The 11,928-nt window shown below is 44.9% G+C and overlaps 1 long non-coding RNA gene across 1 annotated transcript; it reads left to right on the top strand.

Moving 5' to 3' along the window:
• Positions 1–1,604: 1,604 nt before the first annotated feature.
• LOC123961802 lies at positions 1,605–8,673 on the top strand. Its single transcript, XR_006822787.1, has 2 exons — positions 1,605–2,157; positions 2,442–8,673. It is a non-coding gene; the product is annotated as an uncharacterized LOC123961802 (long non-coding RNA).
• Positions 8,674–11,928: the final 3,255 nt, after the last annotated feature.

Genomic DNA, 11,928 nt, shown 5'->3' with positions numbered 1-11,928 from the left:
GATATAGTTTCATACAGTAGTCAACTGATAAACTGTGTCTGCTGCACTTTGATGGTTTCATTCTGATCTTAAATCTGATTTCTGTGAACCCCAAAGTTCGAAAAATTGTCCTTAGAGAGGAGCATTTAAACATCGTTGCTAAACTGGAGAATTGAACTCAGCAGTTATGCAGAAACATCTTTCCCACCATGGGTAAATGACATCATTAGTTCTTCCACAGAGGGAAACGCAACAGCAAGTGAACCCTCAAGGCCCTGAACACCTGCACAGGTGCTCCCCATTTCAGTTGTGTGATTAGACCTCTGCTCAGGTGGGGGGAGTTTGAAGCTATGCTGAGAATTACACAACGTCCCCAAACCCCAATGTGCATATACAAATAATAAAGGTGGAAGTAGTTTTTCTACTTTACTGTATGTCTCATTTATATTTACATGTTCTGTTGTGCTGCTCATGACTTTCTGTATTTTTTATCGTATGAACTTAAGAGGAGTGATGAAAACAACACCCCGCATTCAAACACAGGATTCATCAAGACCACAGTTCTTATCGGTGAACGGTGCAAATTGACAGTTGAACAAAACGTGTTACACTTTTGCCAGTTTCCACCGACATAAAGTTAGCGGTTAAACGTGCCCCTCTTCTTCTCTGAGCGGTGTGATTTAGACTCCGCTCGACAGCACTGACTGATAACTGATGACCACCAAACCATCTAAGCTGAATTTTGTTTCTGTTTCAGTTATTATTCTGTCAGAGCTCTGTGACAGAAGAATAAAATGTCTTCATGAGTGAAAACCTTCAACGTTTCCATCTTTAAGACTTTTATTTTATGACTTCTATTATAAAGTGTTTTAAATAATTTGTAATAATTAGACTCTTTTATCCAAAGCGACCTACAGTTTGCTTTATGTGTCAGAGGTCGCACGTCAGAGGTTAAGGTTGGCCAGTTTAGTGTGAACCTTACACTCTAGTGCAGCGGAAAATGTTCCCCATGCACGCTTTTCACATCTATCTGGCATCTTTGCAATTCTTTCTGTAATCTAAAAAGCTTTCTCCACACTGACACCTGTAGCTGTGGATAACACAAAATCCTTTGTATTTTATTGTAGATAAATGTTTCCTACGAGTGTGAAATGTAAAGATGTTTAGTCTGAAAAGAATCAGCCTTTCAAGCAGCCAACTCTTCCTGTCACTAAACTGTGGTTCAGGGCTAAAACCTGCCTTTCAGATAGTAATCAGCTGCGGTGAGTAAATCAATAACAGGAGAACAAACACCAGTGGATGCAAACAGGAGACCTTTAATTTGACTTTAATTTCACTTTGCAGGAAGTAGAACACCACAGCTGACATCGTGCCAACACATGAAAAGAATCTTTGGCTTCGTTTCAGCCACAGAAAAGCTGCCGTCAGGACATAAACGTGCTCCTGCGGTGTTAAATAAAAACTCTGAGTTAAAAGGCGCAAATCAGCACACTGAGGGGCGACTTCACAAAGAATGGATGGCTGCAGCTGTTAGCACCATGAATTGCGCATCACTTACAAACTTTATCTGTCGCGTCTCACGGTCCAACTCACAACAGCAAACACGGCCATAATGTTTTGATTCTGAAATATCTGCAGCGGTCCCAGTAACATTTCATGAACGCAGCTGCAAGAACAAAACGTTCAACGTCGCATCTCAACATGTTTGTATCCCAATGAAAACTACTCTGATGATCTATTTACTCCCCCGCTCTTTCATTCGTTTCCACCTGCAGGATGTGACTCTGTGTGCGGAGTGTTTTGTCAGTGATGGTTATTGGCGGTGCTGTAACTGTGCGCTCCCCCTCATGCGTCAGGGCGCACGGAGAGCTGTTTTCTCTCCTCTGCTCTCTGCTGGACTGGAACAGCGCCTAATCATCCCCTCCTCACAGCGGGAGGTTTCATGTTGTTTTCCACTTTGATTCCCTCCACCTGTGCCCACATGATGTTCTACGATTGCTTCACCTGGCTTTAATCGCCGCTGCCAGGATCACTGGAAAGCCTGGGAGTTAGAAATGCGCTCCAGTTTCTAACAACTCCGTGAACACGCTGCTGCTGTTTGTGAACTGGACTTGTTTGCACTGAAAAGGGCCAAACGTGTGCATATGACCAAATTTAAACACCGGAGCTGTTTGCTTGGTTAGTAACCAACATTTCACCCTTTGCAATAACACGTTTCAGTTTGTTTTATTTGTGCAGGTTTATGGGCCACAAAAGCCACACAATCCCTTTGTGAGTTCGTCCCCAATGACACATTATCATCACATTAAACCCTGAAAAGCTCCAGGCAGAAATCCCCTCTGTAATACAGGACCGCATGGCTTGGACACACGGCCATAAACACACAGCTCTGCTGCACGCTGGACAGATAGTTATTGATTAGAAGGACAGATGCTGCGTTCACATGCTGCTTTTTGTTTCAGAAAATCAAACCCTGATGACAAAAACTAAGAAAACAAGGGCAACGCTAGCACACAACTTCATTTCAACTGTCCCTCCACCTGAAAAAGTAAACGATCACAACACCAGTAAAACCAGCCTCGAAAGAAAAGTGAGGTGAGAAATGAGCCGCACAGCAGCAGCATCACGATTCGTTTTGCGGCTTCAATATGTGTTGGCAAAGTTAGAAAGTTCTTGGAGTCACTCTGTCCCTGCAGAGTGGCCCTTTGTGTGCTTTGTTTTCCAGAAGTGAATCTTATATTGAAAGCTGAGCTCACAGGTCAGTCTGGCTTTGCAGACTCAGGACTTCAAAACACGAGGAAATAAATGGAGGGGGAACAAAATGTGTTTTTGTCACTGCAGCTGCTGACAAAGTTTATTCGAAGAAGTTGTATTTTTCCAAGACTGAGTGACTCATGTGAAATGGTGGTGATAACTGCGGGTTGATGGAGCTGTATCTTCAGTCTAATCACTCACTCATCCTCTGTGGCCGAGCTGCTGCAGTGAAAACAATCTGTGGATGTGGAGAGCAGAGGTGCGCTTTGGTGCTTAATCATTTTTTAGTCTATAGAATATACAAAAAGAGCAAACAGTCCAGAGTGGCGTCTTTATTTGTTCAACAAGCTGCTCAAAATCAATAAATATTCAGTTTACAACAGAGAAAAGAAGCAAATCCTCACACTGGAGAAGCTGGAACCGATTATGTCATGAATGGATTAGTTCAGATCATTCATCAAGAAACAAAACGGACTTTCTCTCGTTCCAGCTTCTCAAATGTGAGTTTCTGCAGCTTTTCTGTTTTTATTTTTGGATTTTAGTTGGTTGGTTGAAGGAAAAACCTGCAACATGAAGCTGTGAGGGACATTTTTTAATCTCTCCTGACATTTTGTAGACTAAAAATCAGTTATCTAAACTAAAATAATCTCCAGATAACTCGATAATAAGAGACAGTCTTAACTGACAGATGACAAACAATTAAAGGTCCCTCTGAGAGTTAAGGCTCAGATGGATGCCACAGCTGCTGGTTAGCTTAGTTTAGCATAAAGCCTGGAAACAAGGGCATGACACGAATATAAAAACATTAACATGCTATCTTGCCGGCCATTTCTTCATCAGTGGCATCAATCTGAACATCGAACTCTCCGTCAGGCAGCAAATATGGGAATTTTCCAAAACCTCAAACTATTCTTTAACCAACTGTCAACACTGCCGTCAGAGATTTCCCTCTTATTGACTAATCGATTAATCGTGTAAGCACTAGCGGGAAACACCTGCTGCTGGGAGGAAAGAAGTGCTGCGTAGTCAGACTGCGATGAGCCCGAACACACATTAACCGCCTGGTGTCACGGTTCACTAGACTCTGCCGTGAAAGATGCACTGAGAAGCTGATGCACTGGGTGAAACACTCCTGCAACCAGAGAGTCTGTTTGGTGAAGAAGCACTTTTCCTCCCCGCAGGTTTCCACATGTACAGAAAGGAAAGACGGAGCAAACGGCTTTGTTTTTCAGCTCGACTGCGGCGGGTTTCATGCGCGATCGGCGGCTGGTAAAGATTAATCAGCCCTCAGAGGAGCTCCTAATCCTTCAGACTCAAACATGAAGACTCGGGAATTAACAAGGTTTTTTTTTTTTCCCCACACAACAGAAGCTCACTTTTCAAACTAAACGCAGACTGCCAGACAAATTTATAATCCCCAACAAGGACTCGACTGACGTCCTGCTGCTTTCCCGGGGTCTTTTACATTTTGTTGTTTGGAAAAAAAGAGCAAAGAACAACTGGTGACGTTTGATAACCACTGTGTCTGAACACCCCTCCCCCCCCCCAGTTCTCCTTGTGCTTCTCATGTAATCCCGTCGTTCAAATATAACTACCTGTCCGTGTGTGAAAACCCCAGAGGGCTGTTAAACAACACTTCCTGTTGTTGTTGTCCTCAAAGACTCTTCTAACCATCTGAGTGAAAAAGATCTTCAGTCTGCTGCACAATAAAAGACCAGAAGAAACTTTTTGCATCTATATTTCCTATCCATGGATGCAACATATATTCGTTCTTGCGTCGTATGATGTTATTTTGTATGAAAATATAAAAGAAAACAATGTTACACAGACAAATAATGCTTTCCTTGAGACCTCCATTTATCAGCATTATATTTAAACTTTTGCAGTTGAAATCAGATATGAAGATATTTTATTAATGTACAGTAACTTCTATGAAGATATATTTGATACAACACCTGTTTAACTATGTTGTCATTCCTGATTACACTCACTAAAGGTTCACGCTGTACATCTCTCATTTCCTGCTGCCATCTTCGTTTGCATACGGAGACGAGATTCGAGAAATGAGTCAAATCTTTTTTTATTGTGCAGAGAACAAAATACATTTCTCTCTCTGGGTTTTCACAAAGATCACTGGTTGTTCATACTGTGGAAATACAGATGATTCGCTCTGTGACTCAAATCATGATGATAGCAGAAAGGAAAGTTACTTTCTCTACAATGCTGCAGCGTTTAGAAGTAAACACCATCTGAGACGGACCCACGGAAAACAGAGCAGAACTGGACGGGAGAGTAAAGAGAACCTGAAGGGAGGCGAGGACAGTCAGACCCGGTCCAAAACACCACCAACAGGAGGACACTGGCAGCAGCTGGACGTGCCGACAAATAAATAAATAAATCAATAAAGTGAGGTCAAACAAAATCATTCAAAACATCTTTATGCTTCAGAGACAAATTTAAAGTCCTATTTTCACCTCCAGCAGCAGAAAGTAAAATTCAGCAATGATGAAGACAAACCATGTGATCAGAGCTGACAGAGTCCCTGTGGATCCACTCCAGTATCAGACCCTTTGGCAACAGAACAGGACCCCACATGGACCTAATAAAACTGAATCCTGTCACACACGCTAAGCATTAAAACCTCTTCCTGGTGACCCAAGCTAAAGCTGCAGCAGCACTGTGGGAAACATGTAAACCTGGTGACCTCGTCCTCCACCTCCAGGACTTCACCGTTTATTAAAAAAAGAAATAAGAACTGCAAGTTAAAATATGGATTTCCGTCTGGAAGAACATTCGTAGTTTCTGTACTCACATCCTCAGATACACCTTTCAAAATAAAAGCTCACGTACGCGCATCTACGGTGTCAATCAAAACGACGGCACCGTGTCCAGGAAATATTTGGTTTATAGTTTCAATCGCAAGGAAAAGTACACTACATGGCCAAAAGTATGTGGACACTACAGACATCAATGTGCTGCTCCACCCCGTGGTGTGAAATCCACGCACCTCCCCAACATTTTGACCAGCGTTTGACTCAAGACTTTTTTTTCTTAAACCATAAAAAGGAAAAGCTCTTTGTGGACTTTCATATTAAAACAGAAAAGGGGACAAAGCCGGAAGAACACTACCGTCCAAAACTGCTAAATAAATAAATCTGAGGGGTCACAAGATGGGAGAGAATTAAAAACATTTTACATAATCATAAAGATACTTTCACCATTTCTGTGTCAAATAAACAGTTTGGGGGGAAAGTCACTTCTTTTTTTTATTATCCAGTCTGGAATCACAGACATATCAAACCTGTGAAGAGAGGTCACACAAAGGTTTGGAAGCAGCCATCTCAAGCATCATTTCATGCTGGAACTTTAAGATTTCCCTTCATTACAACTGAGGAGGAGGAATCAGGAAAATCAGCCCCAGACCAGAAGCAAGTGTCTGCATACGTTACGCCACATAGTGCAGTTTCACTGAAACGGCCCGAGAGAAAAACAAATACCAGCAAACTTTTAAAAATAAACTTCCTGAAAATCCCGATTGTTTGTTAGTATAAATTCTGTCCAGATCAGATCACGTGTCCTTATTCTGCCGTCCTTCCTCAACCCTCAAACCCAGTGAAAACTATTTCTCATATTAAAAAATAACGATATGTGTGACGGCTGATCTGCGGGGTGAACGCTCGAGGTCGGCTGCTTCTCTGCAGACACTCACTCTCTCATTCACTCAGACTGTGGAATCACAGTAACATGGCGTGCGTGACGGCCATGAACATAAGGCAAAACAAGAAGCAGCGGCGTGGCGTCGCTGCCGTCCTCTCTCTGCACCAACCTGCTGCAGTTTCCTCGGACGTCTCGCGGTGACCGAGCGGCCCCGGAGACGCAGACAGGCCGACGGACTGCCGTCTGGTTTTTAGCAATTAATACTCGAGAAAAAAAGCCGACCAGGTTCTTTTATAAAAGCTTTAGTACTGGACCATCATCCTCAGCACCGTTTGGACTTGTTAGAAAATTATAAGAAATTCTTTAAAAACAACAAAGTCTGTCTGTCATTGGTTCGTGTTGATGCTTCAGCTCTCAGGTCCGTTTCAGTGGAACTCCACGAACTCCTCCAGCGTTTTGGGGATCTGGTTGCGGTAGGTGATCTGGTGCTGCCGGACGGCGCGCGCCGCCAGGCACTTGAGGCTCATCTTCATCTGCGTCTTCAGCAGGATCTCCGACACGCCGGTGGTGCTCTTGTCCAGAGGGGTCTTCTTCTGCTTGTTGGTCATGTCCGTGTGGGCGCCGGCCTCCACCAGGTTGATGATGATGGCGTGCAGCGTGAGGAAGTCGCTGATGGGCCGGTTGTACTGGACGATGACGTGCAGCGGGGTGTTGCCTTCGTGGTCGACGGCGTTGACCTGCGCGCCGCAGTCCAGCAGCAGCTTGGTGACCTGCGCGCTGGGGAAGCTGCAGACGTCGTTGGTGTGGAAGTCGTCGACCGGTGTGGTGGAGCTGATGGCCAGGTGGAGCAGAGAGGAGCCTTCACGGGACCGCGGGTCCAGCTGGATCAGGTTGTAGATGTGCTTGTTGATGCGGGCGCGCTCCTCGTCGCCGCAGGTCGTCTTGGTAGAGATGCAGGCGAGGTACAGAAAGGTAAAAACGTTTGACTCGTAACTGTCCAAGGCCTGCGGCAGCTCTGGTTCAGCCGCCGTCTCCACTCGGGCCATGCTTCGCTGAATCTCCACCACGCTGCAGCTCAACACCTGCTCCACGGCTGAGGCCAAAACCTGCTCCTTCAGGTGGACCATCTGGGAGAAGACCTGGGCGAAGCGCAGCAGGTCCTTGTGCGTGTTCCGGTTGCCTTTCTGCCGCAGACGGAGCGCGTGAAGCCACAGTTTGATGCACTGTTCAAACTCCATGTTATCAGCGTAGACGGCGCCGCGATATATGATGGGGTGTGACACGTCGATATTGTCCGAACCCAGGATGCGCTCCCGAATCATCAGCCCCTCCATGTGCAGAGCGTCCCTGTCCACGCGGATGGCATCCAGTTCTTGGGGTGTCCGGCACTCACAGCGCCCCCCGTAGGCCTCGATGGGCGGCAGCAGCTCCTTGTCGATGACGTTTTCTGGGTCACGGTAGCGCTCCGTCATGGCCGTCTGCAGGTAGTGGTACGTCTTCTGGATGTCGTAGTTCTCCCGGTCGTTGGCGAACGAGGCGCCCAGCAGCTCCAGGGCCTCGATGCGGCTGCACGGGTCGCAGTCGGCGTGCGCCAGCAGCAGCTCCACCACGTCTGCTTTGCAGCTCTCCGCAGCGACCTTCAGCGGCGTCATGCCGTGTCCGTTCACCACCATGGCGGCCTGACAGCGCACCAGCTCTTTTACAATCTCCAGATGGCCCGCCTCAGCTGCAAAGTGCAGGGCAGTGGCCCCGCAGTGGGCCTTGGCGTTGGGGTCCGCCCCCTGCTCCAGCAGGAACTTCACGACATCTGTGTGGCCCTTATAGGCTGCGATCATCAGGCAGGTGTTGTTGTACTTGTTGGTGATGCTGATGTCGGCGTTGTGTTCCACCAGGTAGCGGACGATGTCCAGGCGCCCGTCGAAGCAGGCGGCCCGCAAGGGGGTGGAGTTGGTGATCGTGGTGTGGTTAACGTTGGCACGGTGACTCACCAGCAGGCGCACCACCTCAAAGTGCCCCGCTCCAGCTGCACACCACAGCGCTGTGGCCCCGTCGATGACGTAGCTGCAGGACAGACAGGAGACAGACTTCAACTTTACAACATTCAGGATGTGACTTTCAAGTGCAGCACACCCTGGTCTCAGTCTGAAACCTGTTCTGGTCTTCAAGACGCGAACCACTCAGGAATAAATGCATTTAATCTTTAACGCATAAATGGATCCAAAACTTAACTTCAACTTGTTGGATCTGTATGGCTGCAACAAATAAATATTTTCATTGTCTATTCATATGACTATTATTTTCTTGATTTATTGATCAGTCGTTTGGTCTGTAAAACATCAGAAAATGGTGAAAAATGCCGAGATGACGTCCTCAAGTGTGTCGTTTTGTGCACAAACCCTAAAGATATTCAGTTTACGGTCACAGAGAGGCAGAGAAACCAGAAAATATTCACATTTAAGAAGCTGGAATCAGAGAATGACTCAAATCAATTATCACAATTCATAGTTTTCAGTGACGTGACCAGACCAACACCGCAAACGTGTTTAATTTTATTTGGATCACCTTTCAACTTAAGAAAAACCCAGACAGGGGGCGCCCCGATGCCATCGTCTATCCCGATGTTTCAACGTAGACATCGCCCAACCCTAATATTTCGGTCATAAGGTAACTCATTGCCTTTACTGTACGCGTACCGGCCATGCTTACTGTCGCGCAAAGTCACCCCCCAAAGGCCCATTCTGAGCTAACTGCTAATGTCTACAGTAAAAAGCTATGTGTGTTATAATTTGGGCTCTTTCCGATATTTAGTCTGCCCTCATTGTCATAAATGAGCTGGACAAATAAATATCAGCAACATCTGTCAGTGAATCACAAATACACTTCTACACTTCACTTCACGACGTCCCTGTTTCTCTGGACAATCCACAGAACACAGTAGTTCCAGTGAAACCTGTTCCCAGTGAGGTCTGTGTACTGCGGTCCTTTAAAATTCAACTTAAAAACAGGTTCCTGAGAGTGACTCAGGGCATTAGGCATCACACAGCTTCCTGTTGTGGAGGTGGAGACTTTACGTAGTGAGTTTCAAAGCTGAAACTGTCAAATAGTTAACTGTCAGAAACTAAATCTGCAACCATTTTAAATGATCAATCAATTGGTTCCACAGTTTTCTCTCATTTTGGACTGTTGGTTGAACAAAACAAGTAATTTGAAGACGTCACTTGGGGCTTCAGGACACTGAGACAAGAGCTGCAATGACAAATCCAGAAGTTGTCAACTATTCCATCTTATATTTAAGAACTCCGAATGTTTTATCGCTCTTCCAGAGCCCTCAGATCATCAAACCAATCCCTTTTAGCCACCTCTCATTAGATCGTCCCCCACCATCGACACCTTTAAGTCTCATCTTAAAACGCATTTTTATTCATTGAGTCTGTTCAGGGCACCAGCGCTCTTATTGTTTTTCTATCTTATTGCTGTACGTCAGTTTTCTTTGGCCTGTTTTAATTTTTACGTCTTCGACCGTATACCTTTTTCTAGCACTTTGGTCAACTCTGGTTGTTTTTAAATGTGCTTTATAAATAAACTTAACTATTAAATTAATTAACTATTTTGATAATCATTTCTTCTCAGATTCCCAATTCTGATTCCAGCTTCTTAAATGTGAATATGTCCTGGGGTTTTTTGCTGCTCTGTGATAGTAAACTGAATATTTTTAGGGTTTGTGGACAAAACAAGACATCTGAGGACGTCTGCCCTGCACTACAAAGGGAGTCCAACCTCCTCAGAGTTAACTTGGGGTTATCGGGCAACCTCAGGGTTGACAAACTCCGCCCGCTACACTGGAGTTAAACTACGAAGGAGGAGAAGATGTTGGTTAGTTGAGTCAATTGGAGTTGGTGCACGTTTGCATAAAAGGGGCGTGTTCGGCTGTGCAGGCAGAGTTTTTTCACAACGGCGAATGCTCCGTATTTCTCCAGAGGAACGCATGTTGATTGTGTCAGGAAATTATGAATGTAAAGACACGTTAACGGCTAAATATCGTGGCGGCCGACAAAGCCAGGGAAGCTCGTTGGCTTCGCATTGAGTAAATTTGTAGCCTAATTATCTTCAGTGTTCTGACTGTAGTTCAAATCTCTACTATGTATTTTACGGGCTCTTCTTTTATGTGTAATATGATTAAGATGTAAAGGTCCTTTGTAATAGAAAAAAAAAGGAGCCAGTGGAGAGGGGGAATAATCCGAGAGAAAATTTAATCTCCAAGATTAATCTACAAGTAAAAACTTGAATATTCTCTGACATTATAGTCACACATTTATGAGAGAAACTTCACTCTGCAAGGCTGCAACATCACACACACACACACACACGTCTGCCGTGTATTATGCACGCACCTGAAAGTTAGATTAAACTTTGCAATCAGATTTAGCAGTGAGGAAACACTCCTGAGTTTAGCCCACAATCACTATCATGCACCTTAGAGACTTTGCCGTGGATTCAGAAGTGTGATTTTTAATCATAATTTCAGGAAATGCCGACTTTTGTTCTTGTAAATTTCACACTTTTATCTAGGATTTTTTCCCTCGGTTATTCCCTCCCCCACTCTGGCTCCCTATTTGTCAATCTAAATATGTGAAAAAACTTTGGAGAATTCAATTATAGCCTACAGATGGGCTCCATCTAAGAAACTGTCTTGTTAATTAATTAAGATTCCTCTGCTCGGCTGCAGGGCTCGCTGTCTGAACGTGATGCTGCTGTGTTCAGAACTTCAGTGCAGCCGCAGTGAAACAAATCAGGAAGAAATCTAAACATGTTTTATGGAGCGGTGTGTATTAATATCCTACTTCACATCAGTAACGCTGAGTACAGATGTGGTGTGGAGTCCACGTGCAGGGGAACCTCGAGATAACCACCAACAAAACCGGCTCGGAGAAGTTTAGAGATGCAGGGTAAATTGCCATGGCAACAGACACTTATCCACCTTTCGTAGTGCGGGATAACCGTGAATTTACACCCGACGTCACGAAGTTACTCCTGAAGTTACCTGGATATGGATGAGGAGGCGGCTTTTCCCAAGCTTTGCTGAGGGGAGGCCCACAGTCTCAGACCCTCTCACAGACCAAGCGATTAATCAATCCACCAAGATAATAATCTTCGAATGAATAGATCACTGTGTAATAAGATAAGATAAACGGGCTCATCTATGTCTGAACTTTGTCTCCAAAGCGACAAATGTTTCTTCTTTAATAGAAAGTAGAATCCTGTTTACAGCGTTGGCCCAACAGGGACGCCGTTTCCGGAGAGATGTTATTTTTCATGCTGAGAGCAACACAAAGAGATGTTTTTTGAGAAAGAAATGATCGGTTTTATTGTCTGGTGGTGGCTACTTATATTGTGACATGCTGTCTGTGTACAAAGCTGCTGAGTCTCTCTCTTTGTTATGCTTTGTTTATTTCTGTTTGCATGAAATGGTGATTGTGTTTGTTTACCTCCTGTGGTGTGGGGGTCAGAGACGTGAGGTATAGGTCATCAAATTGGAAG

Source organism: Micropterus dolomieu, linkage group LG22 (assembly GCF_021292245.1).
Source record: "Micropterus dolomieu isolate WLL.071019.BEF.003 ecotype Adirondacks linkage group LG22, ASM2129224v1, whole genome shotgun sequence".
NCBI lineage: Eukaryota > Metazoa > Chordata > Actinopteri > Centrarchiformes > Centrarchidae > Micropterus > Micropterus dolomieu.
The sequence above is the reverse complement of the archived record's forward strand: the minus strand, read 5'-3'. Positions and strand labels throughout refer to the sequence as shown.